We start from the raw sequence: 21,729 nt of genomic DNA on the forward strand, positions 1-21,729 counted from the left end.
CTGTATTCACCAGACCTTGCTCCTTCAGATTACCACTTGTTCCAATCAATGGCATAGGCACTTTCTGAGCAGCACTTCAAAACATATGAAGAAGTGGAAAATTGGATCTCTGAATGGTTTGCCTCAAAACAAGAAAAGTTCTATTGGGACAGTATCCACAAATCACTTGCAATATGGGGGAAATTTGTATCTAGGGATGGACATTACGTTGAATAAAGCACTTTTGATTTTTCTCTTGAAATTATTGTGTTTCTTTGATTACATAAGCTGCATTATTAACCAGCACACATATAAATGTATCACAGCCTTTTTATTTGCCACACTCAATTATTTATATGTAAGGTTTTTTAAAAAAAGATCTGTGCATTTTATTGTGTGAAAATTTTACATTCATTAAAAACATGATAGCAATCTCTTGATACTCTCAATCACCTAATTGTACAATATATTTATATATCACTATAGGCCCAGTGCATGAAATTCGTGCACTCATGGGGGTTTCCTCAGCCTGCCCTGCACCCTCTCACAGTTTGGGAGCCGTTATGGGATGTCCAACTGATGACTTAGGCGAGTGGGGCTAAGCCACCGATCAGACATCCTTAGCGCTGCTGCCACAGAAGCAGGAGAGGCTTCCACCACTGCCACTGTGCTCACCATCTGAAAACCAAGCTCAGGATTTCTGGTTGAGTGGTACTCCCTCTGTGGGAGCACACTGATCAGCAGGGGGAAGCTCCTGCATTGAGCGTCTGCCTCCTAATGGTCAGTGGATGTCATAGCAACCAGTCTTTCCACCATTAGGTTGATATGCATATTAGGCTTTTATTGTATAGGATTGATTTGTTTGTTTTAATATCTAAATAAATTCCATACATTGCCCTTAGTTAGTATGTCTCTCAAGTCTTTTTTTCTTAGCTATAAGATTTATGTTCCCTCACTAAACTAGCACAGAAATACCCCTATATGTTTCTTAATTTTTAGAAGTTAATATGCTATATACTAAAGTGGTATTTATGTGATCAGAATCAGTTCACGTTCACTTGATATCTTTCTTCCCTCTCTTCCTTCCTCCCTCCTTTAACCCTCCCTCACACCTCCCTCTCTTCTTTCTTCTCTCTCTATTCCTCTATAATTTTTGAAACATTGAATGTAATCAGTCAACAGGAATAAAGATTCCCATAGAAGCAATGAGAAATATCTTCCTCCATACACTTTAAAAATGATACTCTGAGTGCTATATTGTTCTATTTTGGTGTGGTTATAAGGAAATAAATCTCACTAACTCAACTATCCTGATTTTATAGTTAAAGAAATTGAAGTCCTTGAAATGGAGACATCTCATGGTAATTTATACTAATAAAAGAGAAACATGCAAATTGACTGTACTCCTGCTATGCCCACAAGCCACACCCAACAGCCAATCAGAAGTGAGTATGCAAATCAACCCAACCAAGATGGCTGTGGACACAGAGTGAGCAGGAGGCTCGGGTTTCCCCAGCAATGGAGGAAGCCAAGTTTCCTGACCTGCCCTGGCTCCACTCAAGGCTACAAAGTTTCAATTATAGAAGATAAATAAACCTCAACAAAAATGGCTATAGCCATGGAGCCAGCAGGAGGCTTGGGTTTCCCTAGCAATGGAGGAAGCCAAGCTTCCTAGCCTGCCCTGGCCTCCACACAAGGCTACAAAGTTTCAATTATAGAAGTTAAATAAATCTCAGATACCAGGGCCTCTACCTGGGTTGCTGGGTGGCATGGACAGCGTGCACACCACCGCAGGCCCCCCACCCAGGCTGGCGTATGCCCCAAGGGAACCCCTACCCCGATATGGGACATTCTTCAGGGCCAACCAGCCAGCCCCCACCCATGCACCATGCTTCTATCCTATCTAATAAAAGAGTAATATGCAAATTGACTGTCACTCCAACACACAAGATGGCTGCCCCTTTGTGGTCAAAGATGGCTACCCCCATGTGGACACAAGATGGCCTCCACAAGATGGCCAGCAGGAGAGTACAGTTGGGAGGGACCAGGCCTGCAAGCAGGGTAGTTGGGGGTGATCAAGCCTGCAGGGGAGGGAAGTTGGGGTGGACCCAGACCTGCAGGGGAAGGCAGTTAGGGGCAATCAGGCTGGCAGAGGAGCAATTAGGCATCAATCAGGCTGGCAGAGAGTGGTTAGGGTGATCAAGCTGGCAGGCAGAAGTGGTTAGGAGCAATCAGGAAGGCAGGCAGGCAGGTGAGCAGTTGGGAGCCAGCGGTCCTGGATTGTGAGAGGGATGGCCCAGATTGGAGAGGATGCAGGCTGGGCTGAGTGACAAACACTCCCATGCACAAATTTTGTGCACTGGGCCTCTAGTCTAAATATATAAAAGCCTAAGTGACCATTCAACTGTTTGACCAGTAGTCATAATGCACACTTACCACCAGAGGGCAGATGCTAATCACACAGGCATGGAAACATGGAACTGAATGATGAATCTCAGAGGGAAGGGAGGAGGGGAGAGAGTGGAAAGAGATTAACCAAAGATCTTATATGCATACTAGAGGCCTGGTACACAGATTTTTGCACCAGTGGGGTCCCTTGGCCTGGCCTGTGGGGGGGACCTGTGGGGATCGGGCAGAAACTGGTAGACCAACATCCCCTAGGGGTCCTGGATTACAAGAGGGCATGGACCAGGCTGAGGGACCCCATTGGTGCATGAATCCATGCACTGGACCTCTAGTGTAATAATAGTATTAAAGTTAGAATGACTATTTTCTTATTTTTGCTCTGGTGTTCCTTCAATTGCACTGTTGTGTCTTCTATTCATGTAAGAAGTATACACTGACTTCCTACTATGTACAAAACTCATTTGAAAGCTACAGAAAAAAATGCATTGGATTTATACAAAGTTTACTATGACTGTAAGACTGGCTCATCACTTTGTCCTCAAAGGTTCCAGATTATGATTTAAAATGATAGCAATTAGAATTAATTTCAGACATGTGAAAAAACTGCTGGTGAGTTAAGATATGCATAAACTTATCAAAGAAGGATAACTTTTCTGGACATAATACTAGCTATATATAATTAGCTATATATGTCAGAAAAAAATCCTTGTTGTCATAATATTTACCATCAATAAAAATATGAGAGCACTTAATGGCTGTGGAGAGTTATGAAACACTGTCTGGGATAGTATATAAAATATATGAGGACCTTTTTTTGCCTTGCTAGCCATTATTTCATTTTCTTGCACCTAGCAGAATGCTCTGCCTATGGTAGGTGCTAAAGAGTTTGGTATTATGAATTTTGTCTTTAAAGTGAAAGACTAGCCAGAAGAATGATCAGTAGCAAGCCTATTTCATTGAGCATCAGTGTTTCAGAACCCAGAGAGATTTTATAAAGTTATTTATAATATTTCAACAGAAAGAGCTTCCTTTATCAAATAAGTCCATTCTTCCCCATTGATTTTTCAGCATGCACTTCTAAATACATCTAACTTGGTATGTGGGAGATCATTTGAATGTGCAGAAAGGAATTTGTGTATTTTTAGTGCCAGAGAATAAAAACTGAAGATCTAGAAGTTCTGAGTAAAACCAGCTGGGCAAATGTCAACTTTATTGCATTTATGTATTCAGCTCAGAATATTGTGTTAGCTGGCAGGAAACAAACAAAAAAATTAAATGTCGATAAAAATAAATGACTCAAATTGGATTTTACTGAAATAATGTAATTTAAAGATTTTACATATTTGATGAGGGAACCCTCAGTCCCTCAAAGGCTATAGGGCTTCAGTTATTTTTCTCTTTTGGTGTAATTCTGTCTTTAGGATACTGATTTTTTTCTAAATCTTTTAATGGGTGTGTTATACATTGTGAGCATCAGAGTCTGATCTCAGTAAAATCCGACAGAGAAACCACTTAATTGATCACAGACCTTATTGAAAATATTCCCAAACAAACTATAGCTGAGTTATTTGCTTCTTTTTCTGGTTGATAAATATTGGCTTCTCACTACATCACACTAGGAATGATTTCTATTTTGGTTGATCTTCATTTGATCATGAAAATTTTGAAAAAATCACTGTGGTCTCTCATTGGTTTCTTCTCAGAGACAGAAAAAATGTTAGAAAAATAATTCAAGTAAAATTATGCATGACCTTTTCAGAAACCATAAACCTGCTGTCATTAGAGCAATGTCTTGGTTAAAGTCTAACAAATATAGTCTAACACAGACATCCTTTCTCTTCATTCTTCACCAGCAAGCCTCTCTATTGTCCTCTGTGCTCATTCAGATAAATAGTTGCAGTCACAAGAATGGTGCCAGCATGTCTTCCAACTGAATTAATTTCACTGAAGTCTTCTTATTCCCTCATTTCCATATTAAAAAAAGGCATACCAATAAGAACTAACTCACACCTTCCCACAGCCTTCTATTATATTTGTATTATCTACTCTCTTTTTACACAAATGTCTAATACAATTGAAAAAGAATTATGACCTAAAGTGGATATATCTGAAGGGTGGACATTTTTTACTAATGTACATCCTAGGGAAATTGATCATACTGAAGTTCCATTTACCCATTTATACGATGAAAAAGTGATACTTACTCTCATTGAATTTTTGTGCTGATTAAATCTGTTATGTATATAGTTAAAATTTAAAAAGTCCAAGTAAACTAAAATAACCTTGTAAAAGCAAAGTTTGCTCAAAGAATTAATAATATTATTAAAGTAAAATTTAGTCTCAGTCATTCACTTTCCAAAAGTGTGCCCTGTTGCTTTGTTTTACAAAGTTTACTTACAATGTGGCAATGATTTGTTCATTCAAATAGAAATTCCTTACAAGGTATTTGCTTAGGATAGGTATAACCTAAATCAGTGCTTCTCAGAACCAACTCCAAGAGCCATCTGCAGTCAAATGGGCTGAAGTACCTGTTTACAATGCAGCTTCCTGAAAATTACCTCTGACCTATTAATTTATTGTATCTGGAGCCTTGACATCTAAATGTCATTAAGATTCTTGGGTAATTTTTTTGACATTAAAGGTTTGAGACCTACCAAACTAAGGAAATACAATGACTAGTTATTATATAACTAACTAGAAGCCTGGCCCAGTGCACAAAATTTGTTCATGGGGCAGATGTTCCTCAGTCCAGCCTTCACCCTATGGGATCAGGCCTAAACCAGTAGTCAGATATCACTCTCACATCTGGGACTACTGGTTTCTAAGTGCTCACCTGCCTGCCTGTCTGATTGCCTCTACCTTTGCCTGCCAGCTGATTGCCCCTAACAGCCTCTGCCTGCTGGCCTGATTACTCCAAACTGTCTTCCCCTGCCATCCTGATAGCCCCTAATTGTCTCTGCTTTGTCCCCCGCTACTATGGCTTTATCCAGAAGGAAGGCAGGACAACCAGAAGATGTCTGGTTGACCTGGTCTAATTAGCATATTACCCTTTATTAGTATATATTCCAACTTGGGCCTTTAAGAGACCTAGATAATTATTAGAAAACATATTTCAAGTATCTTTGAATATGGAGTTAAGATTTGATTGAGGAGAAATTAATCCCTCCTATAATCACTACTAAAAATGGAAATACCCGCATGAATTTATTGAATAAGTTTGTTTTGTTTTATTAATTATATTTATTTTTATCTTAAGATATATATCCTTTGAATGGATAGAGGTTGGTTCTGTGTATGTAGTTTCAAACACACACACACACACACCACAATTGCTTTTAACACCCAAGTAAATAGAATTAAGAGTGATACAATGATAGAAAGGAGGCGGGGTGAGGGCTTGTGCTTGGGTGAGAGGTCAATGGGGGAGGGAAGGAGACTCATGTAATACTTTAAACAACAAAGAATTAAAAATAATAAATTTCCTATATACAGAAAATAAAATAATGGCTTTAGCTGAAATTAATATGCTTACAAATTAATAGATGATTCATTACTTATGAAATTAAATTTTGGTTGGTAAAATTCTCAAAGGTACATCATAAGAAAAAAATATTAATGATTTAGAAATGGAATGGCTAATCTATTAAATTGTTTCATCCCAAATTTATGTCTCTATAACTGTGGTTTCATACCAAGAGATATGTTTTCCAATATACTAAATTGAGTGTCAATAGGTGAATAGATAAAATAATTTTATTCTAATAGCATACTGGTAGTGGAGAATAAGGACTGAAACATACCAAGAAACCTAATTCTATTATTAAAGATACATCAATATATTTGAATTTATAGAACAAGATTAGTGTATACAAAAAGAAACATGGATGTCTGTTTTTCCTATTTAGTTTCATGCTGGCTGAAGTTCATAAATGGGTTCATTTAAATTTCCTGAAAACAGTGAATTTTGCTACCACACGCTTGACTTTCTATCTGAAATTAAATTATGTATTTTAATTTGGCTTCATTTTAATTTCATTTAATTATAATTCAGAATACTTGCCATAATTTCTGTTATTTTCCCAATACCCAAGGTGATTGTTTTCTTTTAAAATATATTTTATTACAGTCCTGGTTGGTTGTTTCAGGTGGTTAGAGCATTGTCCCATACACCAAAAAGGTCATGGGTTTGAATCCTGGTCAGGGAACATCATAATAAAATAATAAAATAAATGAACTAAATGAGCTGAGCATCAGGTTGTATTACATTATATTTACACAAAACACTTAAAACTAGCACCTTAACATCATCCCATACATGTTTATAGCCTGCTTTTGCCTCAACTGAATGGGTTTATGTTTCACTCACCTGCCACAATTCTAAAATAGATTCATCCTCATAGTACTCTAGTCACCCAACTGCTTTACTATACAAACAAACCACATGGGTCTTTCTTATCACCTTTCAAAAAACATATTAACTAACCCCATCATTAGGTTGGCTACCTAGTATTCTAGGTACCTACTGCACCTTAAACTGACTCGCTGAGAACTACCATTAACTACATGCTGACTTCACAATTTGTTCTGCTTTGTACACGTAGACAGTCTCTTCCTTCTCATAATATCCAGCTTTTAATTTGATTTCTCTGAAGATACTTAGAAAATAAAAAGTATGATGGGTGAAACATGGTAATAGAGCATTTATTATCACTCTTTTTATCAGTTGGCTTTCCAGTTTCCACTCATTATATTCAATATCCTAATACATAAAAAGCCAGGGGCTGTCATGACCAAAACAACCAGATGAAAGACCAAACCACAGGCTGTATGGGGCCACAAGGCTGGCAGGGGGATTAGTAAGGGATAGACAAAGGACTGAACAAGCAGGTTATGTGGGAAGCCAAGCCTGCAGGGGGTTTAATGAGGGATGACCAAAGGACTGAACAGCAGGCTATGTGGGGCAACCAGGCTGGCAAGGGGGGACCATTGGGGGTGACCAGGCTGGAAGGGGGGCAGTAAGGGGAAACCAGGCCTTCAGGCAAAGGTGGTTAGGTGTGATAAGGCTGTCGGGGGAGGAGGGCATTTAGGGGCGATCAGGGAGGTAGGAAGGTGAGCAGTTAGAAGCCAGTGGTCCTGAATTGTGACAGGGATGTCCCACTGCCAGATTAGAGAAGGTGCAGTCTGGGCTGAGGGGAACCCCCCATGCACACATTTCATGCATCTGGACTCTAGTAGAATTATAAATGTCTGCCTCATTATTAGGATTGGTTTAAAGTATGAGAAGCATCGGCAAATATGTTCTCCCATGCAGTGGGCTTTCTTGTTGTTTTGTTGATGGTTTCTTTTGCAGTACAGTAGCTTTTTATTGTTATTTAGTCCCATTTGTTTATTTTTTCTTTAGTTTCCATTGCCCTAAGAGCTCTATCAGTGAAGTTTTTGCTTCGGCATAAGTCTGAGATTTTGCTGCCTGTGGATTCCTCTATGATTTTTATGGCTTCACATATTATGTTTAAGTTCTTTATCCATTTTGAATTTATTTTTGTGTATGGTGTGAGTTGGGGGTCTAGTTTCATTTTTTTAATGTATCTACCCAATTTACCAACATCATTTATTAAAGAGACTCTATTGACTCCATTGTATGGTCTTTCCTCCTTTGTCAAATACTAAATTGAGCATAGTTGTTTGGGTGGATGTCTAGGTTCTCTATTCTATTCCATTAGTCTATATGTCTGTTCTTGTGCCAGTACCAGGCAGTTTTGAGAACAGTGGCTTTGTAATACACCTTGATATCTGTTATTAAGATCCCACCTACTTTGTTTTTCTTTCTCAGGATTGCTATAGGTACCAGGGGTCTTTCTTATCACTGATAAGGGTTTAATCTCCAACATTTACAGGGAACTCATACAACTTAACAAAATGAAGCTAAACAACACAATCAAAAAAATGGCAAGGGACCTAAATAGATACTTTTCAAAATAGGTCATAAGGAAGGCCAAGAGACGTATGAAAACATGCTCAACATCAATAATCATCTGACAGATGTAAATGAAAAGAACAATGCAGCACCATCTCACATCTGTCAGAATGGCTATCGTCAACTAATCAATAAATGACAAATGCTGACGAGGATGCAGAGAAAAAGGAACCCTTCTTCACTGTTGGTGGGAATGCAGACTGGTGCAGCCACTGTGGAAAAACAGTATGGAGTTTCCTCAAAAAACTAAAAGTAGAACTTCCATTTGACCCAGTGATCCCACTTGAAGGAATATATCTCAAGAAACTAAAAATACCAATCAGAAAGGATATATGAACCCCTATGTTCATAGCAGTACAATTGACCATAGCTAAGATGTGGAAACAGCCTAAGTTCCCATCCACTGATGAGTGGATTGAAAAAAAAACAAAAAACAAAAAAACAACAAAAAAAACTGTGGTACATCTACATTATGTAATACTACGCTGTGGTAAAAAATAAGGAATTCTTACCATTTGTAACAGCATCAATGGAACTGGAGAGCATTATTCTAAGCAAAATAATCCAGTCAGAGAAAGATAATTATCCCATGTTCTCACTCATTTGTGGAATATAATGAACAATATTTACTAATGAACAAAAACAGAGATAGAGAAGCACTTATCAGACTGTCAAACCTCAGAGGGAAAGTAGAGGGTGGCAGTAAGGGGGAAAGATCAACCAAAGGACTTGTATGCATAAAAAGCTACTGTACTGCAAAAGAAACCATCAACAAAACAACAAGAAAGCCCACTGCATTGGAGAACATTTTTGCCGATGCTTCTCATACTTTAAACCAATCCTAATAACGAGGCAGACATTTATAATTCTACTAGAGTCCAGATGCATGAAATGTGTGCATGGGGGGTTCCCCTCAGCCCAGACTGCACCCTCTCTAATCTGGCAGTGGGACATCCCTCTCACAATTCAGGACCACTGGCTTCTAACTGTTCACCTTCCTACCTCCCTGATGGCCCCAATGGACACAGACAACAGGGGGGTGAGGCTATGAATGGGGTTTGGGGGTAATGAGGGGATAAGGACATATATGTAATATCTTAATCAATAAAGAAAAAATAAAAATAAATAGAGTAAAGGAAGCATGCAACACACATTCCTTGAAGAACATTGCTCTCTTTGCTGATCTCAATGGGAAGATTCAATCTGGTTCTATATTACCACTCCTGTTCTGCCTAAATTTTTTCTGAAATTTTTCTGATAAAATTTATCTCAGGGAGGTGGCCATATTTTAAAAAATTAAAGCACACCTAAGACCTTAAAGTTTATATTAAATTGGACTTTACAATTTTTAAAGTATTGTCTTTAGGCATGCCTGTCTATATATAAGACATTCTTCATGACAATAACGTTTATAAATATCATTCAGTCTTAGATAATTTATTTTTTAAACAATACACACTAACCAATTTTAAAGAAGTATGGAGATTTATACATCTATAATTTTAATGTGACATTAAGTATTTAATTCCTGAACAGATAAACAATGGACAAAGTAAGCATTACTTAATGTAATGTTTAGAAAAGAAAATAAGTTTTATTAACAACAATAGCAGGTATATATTAGCAATTGTGCAAATTACATTAAAAAACAACTTCTCTTCAATAGGAGAATGACTGATATAGATAAACATATGGATAATAGTAAAAGAAATGTGGTCCAATGTACTTTTCTAAAAGCAGTAAGCTTACATCATTTTCTACTTATTATGTTTTTTCCAGCAGGTGTATTCTAAATCAAATGTAACCATTATGGAATTGAGTTCATCAACAACAATTTTAAGACAGTTTTATCTTTTTAAATAAATATTCATATATGTACCTCTCAAGAAAAAAGGTAGGAATCAATAGCCTTGAAAATTTTTAAGCTGTGTTTGATAGAAATAAATTAATATAAATATAAAGATACATACTTTTCTAATACTGAATTGAATATAATTCTAAGAAAAAACTCCTTAAGGAGGCAGAGTAGGTTATTACTTTAACTCTTAATAGAGAATTAATGAATGTTTTATATATATAAGGCAAATGATAAAGCCAGAATTGAATCCATGACCCCCGAGAGGCATCAGTACATACCTACTATTGCCAAAACACATGACACATCTAAGGTTGTTACTTTCTTCTAAATATTTTTGAAATTAATCTGAAATATCATCTGATAATTATTACAGCAGCATTTTAGGAAATATTTTGCATTTATATCATGAAGATTAATTATTCTTTCTGATAGTAAGCAAGTTGTCAAAACAGTTGGCTCTAGTTCTTCTGATTTTGACTGTTACTCTTTCTATAATATTAAAACAATAAGAAAGCTAAACATGGGGGTATGAATTGCTTTCTCTGAATTTTATTCTAAACCCATCAAAGACCATCAGGGTTTTTCTTTTTTCTTTTCTTTTTAAAATATATTTCATTGAGTTTTACAGAGAGGAAGAGAAAGGGATAGAAAGCTAGAAACATAGTTGAGAGAGAAACACCAATCAGCTGCCTCCTGCACACCCCCTACTGAGGATGTGCCCTCAACCAATGTATATGCCCTTGACCGGAATCAAACCTGGGACCTTTCAGTCTGTGAGCCAAAGCTCTATACACTGAGCCAGACTGGTTTCAGCCATCAGGCTTTTTCTAATGGTTAAATGGATGATTCTCTCTATAGCTATATATTAGAGTGACTGAAAGACCTTCACTATGTTTTAATGCATCCAAGAAATTTTCAAAGTGCAGCCAAAGTAGAGGACCATAGGAATATATCCCAAGAAGCAAGACACTGATATCAATGCAAATTTCATGTATAACTCTTTTGCCCCCTCAAATTTACATATATATATATATATATATATATATATATATATATATATATACTATTAAAATATATTTCTTAACTAACATAAGAGCAAACTTAGGACCACAAAACATTAGGAACCTAAAGATCATCTAGTTAGTTAGCATTCAACTTTGGCTATACATTTGAATCACCTAGGGCACTTCTTAAAAATGCCAATGCCTAGGTTCAACACAGTGCCATAATCAAAATAGCTGGCTGTGTATGGGGCCTAGTGCCAGTATTTTTGAGAAGCTACCTATGTAATTCTAACATGCAGCCAAGATTGAGAAATATGAGTTTCTCAATAAACTGCAGTTAAGAACTAAAAGCTATTTGTCCAGGAAGGCAAAGTTGAATTAGCTTGATTGAAAAATTGCCTTTTTACTTAAAATAATAATTTGCTTCTCACTACGAAGATGATTTAAGTTCTCCATAATATTTAACTATTACAATTTACAATTAATTCCAGTACTTTCATTGGATACAAGAAAAAATAGATATAGGTACTAGGGAAAAGAGACTGTCTTTATCTTATAAGAACACAGATACATAGGCTGAAACCGGTTTGGCTCAATGGATAGAGCATCGGCTTGGGGACTGAAAGGTCCAGGGTTCGATTCCAGTCAAGGGCATGTACCTTGGTTGTGGGCATATCCCCAGTAGGGGGTGTGCAAGAGGCAGCTGATCGATGACTCTCTCTAACTGATGTTTCTAACTCTCTATCCCTCTTTCTTCCTCTCTGTACAAAATCAATAAAATATACTTTTTTTTAAAAAAAGAACACAGTTACATAGCATATCCATTGTCAGTCATGATATCTTTAATGCATTTACTGAAAGCAAAATATAATTAATTCCAGAGACAAGAATGTCTGAGGTTTAGTCTTTATTCTTCAGTTCAAACTTATTTTAAAAAATTTTATACTCCATAATTCTCTCTAACATCTTCCAAAATATTATCTGCCATTAAAAATAACTATATAGCCAAAACCAGTTTGGCTCAGTGGATAGAGCATCGGTCTGCGGACTGGGGGGTCCCAGGTTCGATTTTGGTCAAGGGCATGTACATTGGTTGTGGGCACATTCCCTGTGGGTGTGTGCAGGAGGCAGCTGGTCGATGTATCTCTCTCATCCATGTTTCTGGCTTTCTATCTTCTCTCTCCCTTCCTCTCTGTGAAAAATCAATAAAATATATTTTTAAAAAATAACTATACACATATAAAACTTTAAATTGATGTGTGGTATAGTTCTTGAAAATTCATACCAATATTTTTTTAAAATATATAACACTCATAATTTTTCAATTTTATGACTTAAGTACATATAACAGATATCAGAGCTATGAAATAACTTATATTTTAGTACCTTGAAGTGCTACTGAGATATTCACAGTAGATGTTTTAATTTTATAGAGCCTTCAACACAAAGAAAACTGAAGCTTATCAAAGTTTGAATGGACTTGTACTTTAAATGAAAATTTCAGTCTTTGTTATGGAGTAGTGAAGTGATACTAGAATTCCATTTACTTCTTAAAAAATGAAATTTAATATGTCAAACATCCTCAACTATATGATTTGACATTATTACTAAATCTAAACAGTAATTTTCCTTTATAAACATTGCTGCACAGCTCAATTTTGAAGGAACATATTTTTTAATTATTATACAATCACAAGTCTATAAGACTGTATTATTCCACTTCTGTAAAATTCTAACAAAGACCGATCTAACCTCTACTGACAGAATGCAAATCAGCATTTGCTTAGGACAGGGTAAAGGAAGAGTAACTAAAAAGGGGCAGGAGAGACCTATGTCATGGGATGGAAAATATGTATAACTTGATTTTGGTGATTCTTGCATGAATGTGCACATTTGTCAGGATACATCAAACTCTACATAACATTTGATGTATTTTATGACATGTGGATTATATTTAAATGATGTTAGATTTTTTTAAGGACAAAAAAAGATAGAGTTCATGTTAATAAGCTCTTCAAAGTTTTATAACAAAAATGACCGAAACTTAGAGAAACTATTCTACTTTATATAGAATTATTTTTATCTTATGGCACATAGAATAAAATAAAGCTATGATTTTATTTAAATATTTTTTTCAGTAATTTTAGAGTGAGTTAATCAGGGGATGGATGAAATTGTCTCAAAGTATCAAGTAATTAGCTAATCCAAGTTTTAGAGTCAAACTTTTTCTCAATGATGCAATTTCAGTGTCCATAATAATTTGTACCTATGAATAAAACAGAAAAGCCTAATTGAATCAAGGAAAATTTTTATATATTCAATTAGTTGTGCATATCACATTGGATATGCAAGATGAGCAGGTACATTTAGCTGTTGCTAGACTCTATATAATGTTTTCCAAATGATGAGTTAATCAACATTAAATAAGTGTGAAATACGTAAGCAGAATTGTTAAGCAGTAGCTATCCCCAGGCTTACAAAGTTATCATAAAACGACCAAATTGAAGAGGTCTAAATTATAGAATTATAATTCTAGGATCAGAGGTCTGATTTTTTTCCCTATTATAAAAATCAATGTGTTATGATTTCTTTGATGCAGGTATTGACCATCAGTCCAACACACAACATGGCCGCCTCATATGGTCAAATATGGCTGCCTCCATGTGGACACAAGATGGTCACCACAAGATGGCCAGCTAGGGAAGGCAGTTGTGGGCAACCAGGCCAACAGGGGAGGGCAGTTGAGGGGGACCGGACCTGCAGGGGAGGGCAGTTGGGTGGCAATGGAGGGCAGTTAGGGGTGACTGGACCAGCAGACGCCCCAGTTGGGGACAACTAGGCTGGCAGGGGAGGACAGTTGGGGGGGATCAGGCCAGTAGGGGATGGCAGTTTGGGGGGCCAGGCCTGCAGGGAAGGGCAGTTGGGGGCGACCAGGTTGGCAATGGAGGGCAGTTAGGAGCAACCAGGCTGGCAAGGGAGGGCAGTTGGAGGTGACCAAGCCTGGAAAGGAGGACAGGTAGGGGCAACCAAGCTGGCAGGGGAGGGCAGTTAGGGGCAACTGACCCACAGGGGAGCAATTAGGCATTGATCATGTTGGCAAGGGAGTGGTTAGGGGGTGATCAGGCTGGCAGGCAGAAGCAGTTATGGGCAATTAGGCAAGCAGGCAGGAGAACGGTTTGGAGACAGCAGTCCTGGATTGTTAGAGGGATGTCCAACTGCCTGTTTAGGCCCAATCCTAGTGGAATCAGGCATCAAAAGGCAGTCAGGCATCCCTCAAGAGGTCCAAGATCAGAGAGGGTGTAGGCTGGACTGAAGGACATCCCACCCTCAGTGCATGAATTTTGTGCACTAAGCCTCTAGTTTTATATAATTAAAATAGACAAGGAGGTTACACAGAACACTTTATTGCTGCAATTCTTATGGGTTAGAATTAATTTGACATATACCAGCTTCATTATTACTATTAAGTTTGTTTTTTTAACTACACACATATTATAAGGATATATAGGCCTAAAACCTTTCTAATTTTACAATTGTTCTTTACTCTCAATTAAGTGAAAGAAAATGAGATTTTGAATACTCAGAAGCAACATGGTGCTTTAAAAATACCACTGGACTTAAATTAGCACTAGAAAAGTAAAATACCTTTTAAAATACAGTTTTCTCATTTTTAAATGGAGATTAATAATCCATGTCTTAGCTAATTCACAATGGTTTTGAGGTTTAAATAATTTAATATGTAGGGAAATACTGAATAAACATGAAATAGTATCATTATTGTGCAAAAATATTAATAAACAGAAACATCATTTAAAATGGTGTTGGGAGGCTAGAAGAGAAAACTCTCACACATTTGTCAATGTACACTACTGACCCCAAAAGGTAAGGCTATACCAGTATCTCCAATAGGAAGTGATACTACATTAGTACCTTAGCAGGGGAAAGAAAAGATTCCTCCTGCCCAGTAACACCTCAACCTATGGGAAGCTGCAATAACTCAGCTGATAAAAAGTCACTACACTTAGAACTTTGTTCACAACAAAGACTCTTTGTTTACAACAGCTTCTCCCAAGTCATACAAGAGCTTTCCTTTCCTTGTTTCTCTGGACTTGTATTAGTTTTGTCTATATATCGATATATTATGTCCCTAATTCTGTTTTTTGTTGTTCCTGAACAAACCTATTTTTCTGGAGAAATTTGGCTATTTATTTGTGGTTAGTAATGTTATTTGGAACTTTAACTAAGTCATTTTTTAAAAGTATAAAATTAATGCACTCAGGTCATATAGCTAAATATTTATAGACACTTGGAATCAGCATTTTAATTGCTTTTAATATCTCTACAGCATCACCATATTTCAAGCTTCAGTTTAATTTTGATCCAAAATCTATTTAACCCTTGAGATTTTTATTTCTTTAGAAACATGTATGGGCATTTATTCTCTTTAGTCCTCCAAAAGCTTATCAATGTTAATGATGATGGAAATAATTCAGCAAGAGAAGAATATAAGCACTTTGAACTGTGATATAAAATTTAATTATCCACCATAATTTCTGGATATTATAATTCATAGGAAAAATTCATATTTTAATATTTTAATCTGAATATTTATTTAGTTGTGCTTTTTATGTAAATCTGAATTCAAGTCAGAATTCATAAGCATAAACATATATATATTTGTACACTTAAATTCTGAAATATGTCAATATCAATGACTCAATATAATACATGTACTTCTTACTTACTCCAAAATGTTTTGTAAAGTTATATCTTAAAAATAGTGATAATTTGTCTGTGGTTACATGTAAGCCCTGTGACCTGCTCATGTTTATAGACTAACTAGGCACACAATTAAAATAGACACATATGTGCTTGTGTATATGTAAATGACTTTACTAATAGCATTTATAACCCCTAATGACCCATTTAGGTAGGTTTACAAAATATATCCCAAAAATAGTTTATAGTCTTTTGTCATTTCTTACCAGCAACCCTTTACCTTTTAGGCATTACTACTCACTGATAAAAACAAAAAGGTAGATATATAATTTGCAAATACCCAGCCTTGGGACTAGCAGCTTTAGAAGACTGAATTAAAATTAGTTGTCCTGAGAGAACTGGATAATCATTAGGAAGTTATGTCCTAAGACTTGAGTATCCAAGATAAACATTGTAGTAAGAAGAGCAGTATGAATATGAAAAGAATTAAAACAGATTATATAGACATTGCTTTTTATTATATGTGGCTCCTATCATTATGATTAAAAAATAACCTCAATTGTAATGGCAAATAGCTGGCCTGAGAATCAAATCCACAATAAAATGAGCAAAATGTCTATTGTCTAAAGAGCACCAGTATACTCATTAAGTTCACTTTTCTATAATGAAAAGCAATAAATTATGTATTCAATGTATGTTAAAGGTATAACTATAAAAAATGAATTATATGTAAGTTCAAGTTAAACACATGGCAAATAGAATGTAAATGAAGAATGAAAAATCAGTTTTCAAAATTGCATTATGTTGGTGTTTTAATAGGTGAAATAAGGCACTATTAATGTTATTAGTATTATTTTATTTTATATTTGTCATTTGAGCTTTTAATCCCAGTTTAATAATAAAATAAAAACTTAGTATAAATGGAAAGATATCTTGATATACTTGAAAGATATTAAGATAACACAATTACAATTTTCAAAGTAAAATTAGCTTCAATATCAGTAAGCAAATGATAAAAGACTGTCGTATTCACTATGGTGTTTTTGATATGTTACATGATGTCTCAAAACACATTATGTAGAAACCTCTTATAACAAGATTGTGTGACCAAATAAACTATCAACTATAGCTCCCATTTAGTTGGGAAAAAATGCAGACTCATTATAGAGAGCAGGAATTTACCCTTCAATCTGATTCAAAACAGAGGATTCCTAGACCATCTCTACTAGTATAATTATGGATGCCAATATGCCTCCATGTAACCCCCAAGTACATATTTATATTTTCCTTTAATATTGCCTAATTTATTAAATGAAATCATTTTTACATAATAGACTAGCATTCTTCATTTCTCAGATCAGTATCCATAGTGTTGTTTGGAAAACCTAACTTATTGTTTGCAAATGTAATTTACACCTAAAGATATGTCTTTGCTTAAACATATTTGCTATTATTCCTGTAGGTCTAGTTTCTCTTTATAGCCATTTTACTCTAGGAAAAGTTAAAATGATTATTACTTTAAAAATTACGTGTTACCTTTTGTGGAGTAGGGAATTTAAGTCTTCTGGGAGATGAGATAAGTGCTCTTGATAACTACACAATAGATATTTTATACTCATAGAAAGACAAACTCCATTTCTCTAACATATACTTTATACAATTTGATAATTTCTCTTGAGCAACTGGTTTCCAATAAAGCCTTGGCTTTATTTTGAGTTTCAAAGGCTAATTCAAAATCATACTGAGCTTGCTTTTTAATTCCAAGTACTTTTTTCTTAAAGTTCTGGAGCAGGAACAATGATTACATTAAACTTGAAATAAGGTAGACAATTCTTACTGATGAGATTTTGAATGATGAAGCAAAAGTTTTCAAATGAAATATTTTATTGAATTCTAAAACAAAACAAAACACAAAAACCTGTGAATTTGTTATACATCATCTCCATCAGCCACTCAAATAGATAAATTGACTTAAACATGGTTACACAAGCAGGAAATGACAAAAGCAATGATCTTGCTCATTTCTTATTAAACTAAACTCCTTTACTTCTATGTCCAAATACAGATAAAGAGCTATACCTAAGCCAATTTTACTACTTATAAGTGATTTAGGAATTAACCAGCATTAATATGAGCTCTTAACACTTTTCAAATTACCTTCATAACAATGTTGAAAGTTGGATAGTTAGATGTTTTCAATTAAATGGTCAGCTGTGAAGTGAAATCAGGTCTACATGAGCATGGGCCTAGGTTCTACTAAGTATGAATTCTGTGACCTTGGCCAAGTATCCTATATAATAAATGGCTAATATGCAAATTGTCCTCCCTAGTGGAAGTTCAACCCACTGGGAGATAGACTTGCACCACCAGGGAGTGATGGCAGGCAGTGGGGGAAGGGAGGCCCAGGTCAGTACTGGGCCTCTAGTATTATTATATCTGAGCTTTAATTTTCTCATTTGGAGAATGGGAATAATAGTACCAACCTCAACTAAATATTCTGAAAATTAAATAATGTAATAAGCATAGATGAAAACACTTAGTATTATACTTAAAAGATATTGGAATTTCAATTTACTATTAGTCCACCTTCTGTCTCTTACCTTAAAAAATAAGTACTATAAAAATGCCAGTTAACCAAACCTCTTAGGCTTTGATGATCTTTAATACATTCCTCATCATTCTATATTATGAAATTTTTTTAATTAATAAGTTTTTATTGTTCATATTATTACAAATGTTCCTTTTTTCCCCCACCCCACCATTGCTCTCCTCCACCAGTTTCCCACCCCACCCTCTGCCCTTTCCCCACTCCCCATTGTCCTCATCCATAGGTGCACAGTTTATGTTCAGTCTCTTCCCACAACCCCCTCTCCCCTTTTCCCCAAGAATTGTCAGTTCACTCCCCTTCCATACCTCTGATTCTATTATATTCAACAGTTAATATTGTTCATCAGATTTTTTTAATTTCCTTGGTTTTTAGATTTACTTGTTGATAGTTACGTATTTCTTGTTCATAATTTTTATCTTTATTTACTTTCTCTTCTGAAAGAACCCCCTTCAGCAATTCATATAATTCTGGTTTGGTGTTGATGAACTCCTTTAGCTTTTTTTATTAGTGAAGCTCTTTATCTGACCTTCAATTCTGAGTGATAGCTTTGCTGGATAGAGTATTTTTGGCTGTAGGTTCTTGCTATTCATCACCTTGAATATTTCTTGCCATTCCCGTCTGGCCTGCATGGTTTCTGTTGAGAAGTCAGCTGACAATCGTATAGGTGCTCCTTTATAGGTAACTGCCTTCTTTGCTCTTGCTGCTTTTAATATTCTCTCTTTGTCTTTTGCTCTAGGAATTTTAATTATGATGTGTCTTGGTGTTGTCCTCTTTGGATTCCTTTTGTTTGGAGTTCTGTGCGCTTCCTGGACTTGTAAGTCTAATTCTTTCACCAGGTGGGGGAAGTTTTCTGTCACAATTTCTTTCAGTATGTTTTCGATATCTTGCTCTCTCATCTTCTGGGACCCCCATAATTCTGATGTTGGTTAGCTTGAAGTTGTCCCAGAGGTTTCTTACATTATCTTCAATTTTCTGGATTCTCTTGCCTTCTAGCTTCTGTGGAGGAGTGTCTTCTGGTTCTTTATGTTCCAAATCTTTGAGTTGATTCTTGCCATCTTCCATTCTGTTTTTAGGACTCTGTATAATATTTTTTTATTTCAGACAATGTATTCTTTATTTCTTGTTGATCCCTTATCATTTCTTGTTGATCCCTTATCATTTCTTGTTGACTCCTTATTAATTCTAGTTGATCTCTTTTCATATCCTCATAGGTCTTATCCATCTTTTCTAGGAAATTCTTGAAAAACCTTATAAGCGTAGATTTGAACTCTATATCCAGTCGCTTTTTGTCCTCCATTTCTTTCGTTTGTGATCTATTTCGTTGTAGCATTTCGCAGTTACAGATGGGACGGGATTTCAGGGTGGAGCCTACAGCCTTGGCTTCCGTCAGCCCCGCCCTATGCGGCTCCTGTGTCTCAGGGTCCTTCAGTTCTCTCTGCAAGAACCTCTGAGAGAAAGGAACCCTCGATTTTCGCCTGCTACCAAACAGTCTATGCTCTCCCCCAATGAGCCCGGTATTGGGGTTCAGTTTAGTTGGAAGTGGAGTTGGAGGTGGCGTTCAGAGCAGACTGGAGCCCCAGTCTCCTTCCGGCCAGGGCAATCCCGCAGCACAGCTGACCATCCCTTCTCTGCACGCAATGTGCGAGCCGCTGGGACCTCCTTTCAGTGCTTGCTTCCCTGGGGTTCCGCCTTACAGCCCAGCTCCCTATGGATGATCCTGGGTCCCCCGGGGTCTGGCCTAGAACTGGAGTTCAGAGCAGTCAGAACTGGGTCCCAACACAGTCAGTTTTTTATCTCCCTCCCACTAGGGAACGCCAGCCAGGCACTTGGCCTCCCTCCTCTCCGACTCCGTCCTCTCTGCGCGCCATGTTTCTCCATACCTTGGGCTTTTACAGCTCCTCCATGCTTCCTTCTGGTTTTCTCCTTGCTTCTCGTTGTAGAATTTCCAGTCAGTTGACTTTCCTCTAGTTCTGGGTAATGTCCATTTTATATTTTAATTGTATTTTATTGAAATTGTTGTGTGCGGCTGAGGCTAGGTGTTTACCTGGGCGCAGCCATCTTGGATCCTCTATATTATGAAATTTTTAATAATTATAGAAGGTATAAGTGACTAATTATGAATTACCATTATAAAGACTAAAAAGCTTACAAATCTGATAGTCAATTTTATAGCTATTTTTTAAAATAATAGGTTGACACCAGGGGTTTATTATCACACCATTGTCTGTTGAGTTAAAGTGGTTTGTGGCCCTGTGCCTCATGATGCACTTAAAGCTTGTATCCATATGCCAATAGTGTGTATGTCAGCGAGTCCCAATAAAGAGGAGAAAGCTTAGAATTATGGGAAAATAATATTTTTAGAGAATTAAACTTACAAATATAATGAAGTTCAAATAATATCACAAGTAGACAAAATATATCCTCAAACTGATGATGCTAACATATGATGTTTGCTATGACTTGGGAAAATGAATTAAAATACTGTATAGGGCAATCTATATCTATTGAATTGATTGGAATGTTGCAGAATATGTGTGTCTAGGAGTTTAGTTTTTACTCTATGTATGTGGCCTTAGTATAAATTGAGAACTTCATTGAGAGACAGTGATGGGAAGAGAGGGAGGAATAGAAAGAGGGAGAGAGGAGAGGAGAGGAGAGGAGAGGAGAGGAGAGGGGAGGGGAGGGGAGGGGAGGAGAGGAGAGGAGAGGAGAGGAGAGGAGAGGAGAGGAGAGGAGAGGAGAGGAGAAGAGAGAAGAAGGAATGGGAGGGGAAGGGAAAGGAGCAGGGAAGAGAGAGAGGAAATGAATTATAACTGGGCTATATATATATAAATGATACTATTTTTAATAGTTTTTTAATCTCAGAATTTAATGATGTCTTTACCATGATTTTTATTCCTCTATGATTTATAATATATTAAAGATAACAAATCAATCAATGTAATTTGAAAATTAGCACAAGTTGATGCATCCTTTCTAAAATACCTCATTCCAAGTGTTACCCATTCCAACAAAATTCATTTACATATAAAGATACTTTAGTAAACTGACCCTTATAAATATTATCTTAAATTTTTTGCAAATAAAGTTTTGAAAAACACTGTGCCTACTATAGTTTCTTTAATCATATATAATTTAAGTTACAAAATACCACTCAGTTCATAGCTAAACAAGCAGATTT

This window comes from Pipistrellus kuhlii, unplaced genomic scaffold (assembly GCF_014108245.1).
Source record: "Pipistrellus kuhlii isolate mPipKuh1 unplaced genomic scaffold, mPipKuh1.p scaffold_m20_p_76, whole genome shotgun sequence".
NCBI lineage: Eukaryota > Metazoa > Chordata > Mammalia > Chiroptera > Vespertilionidae > Pipistrellus > Pipistrellus kuhlii.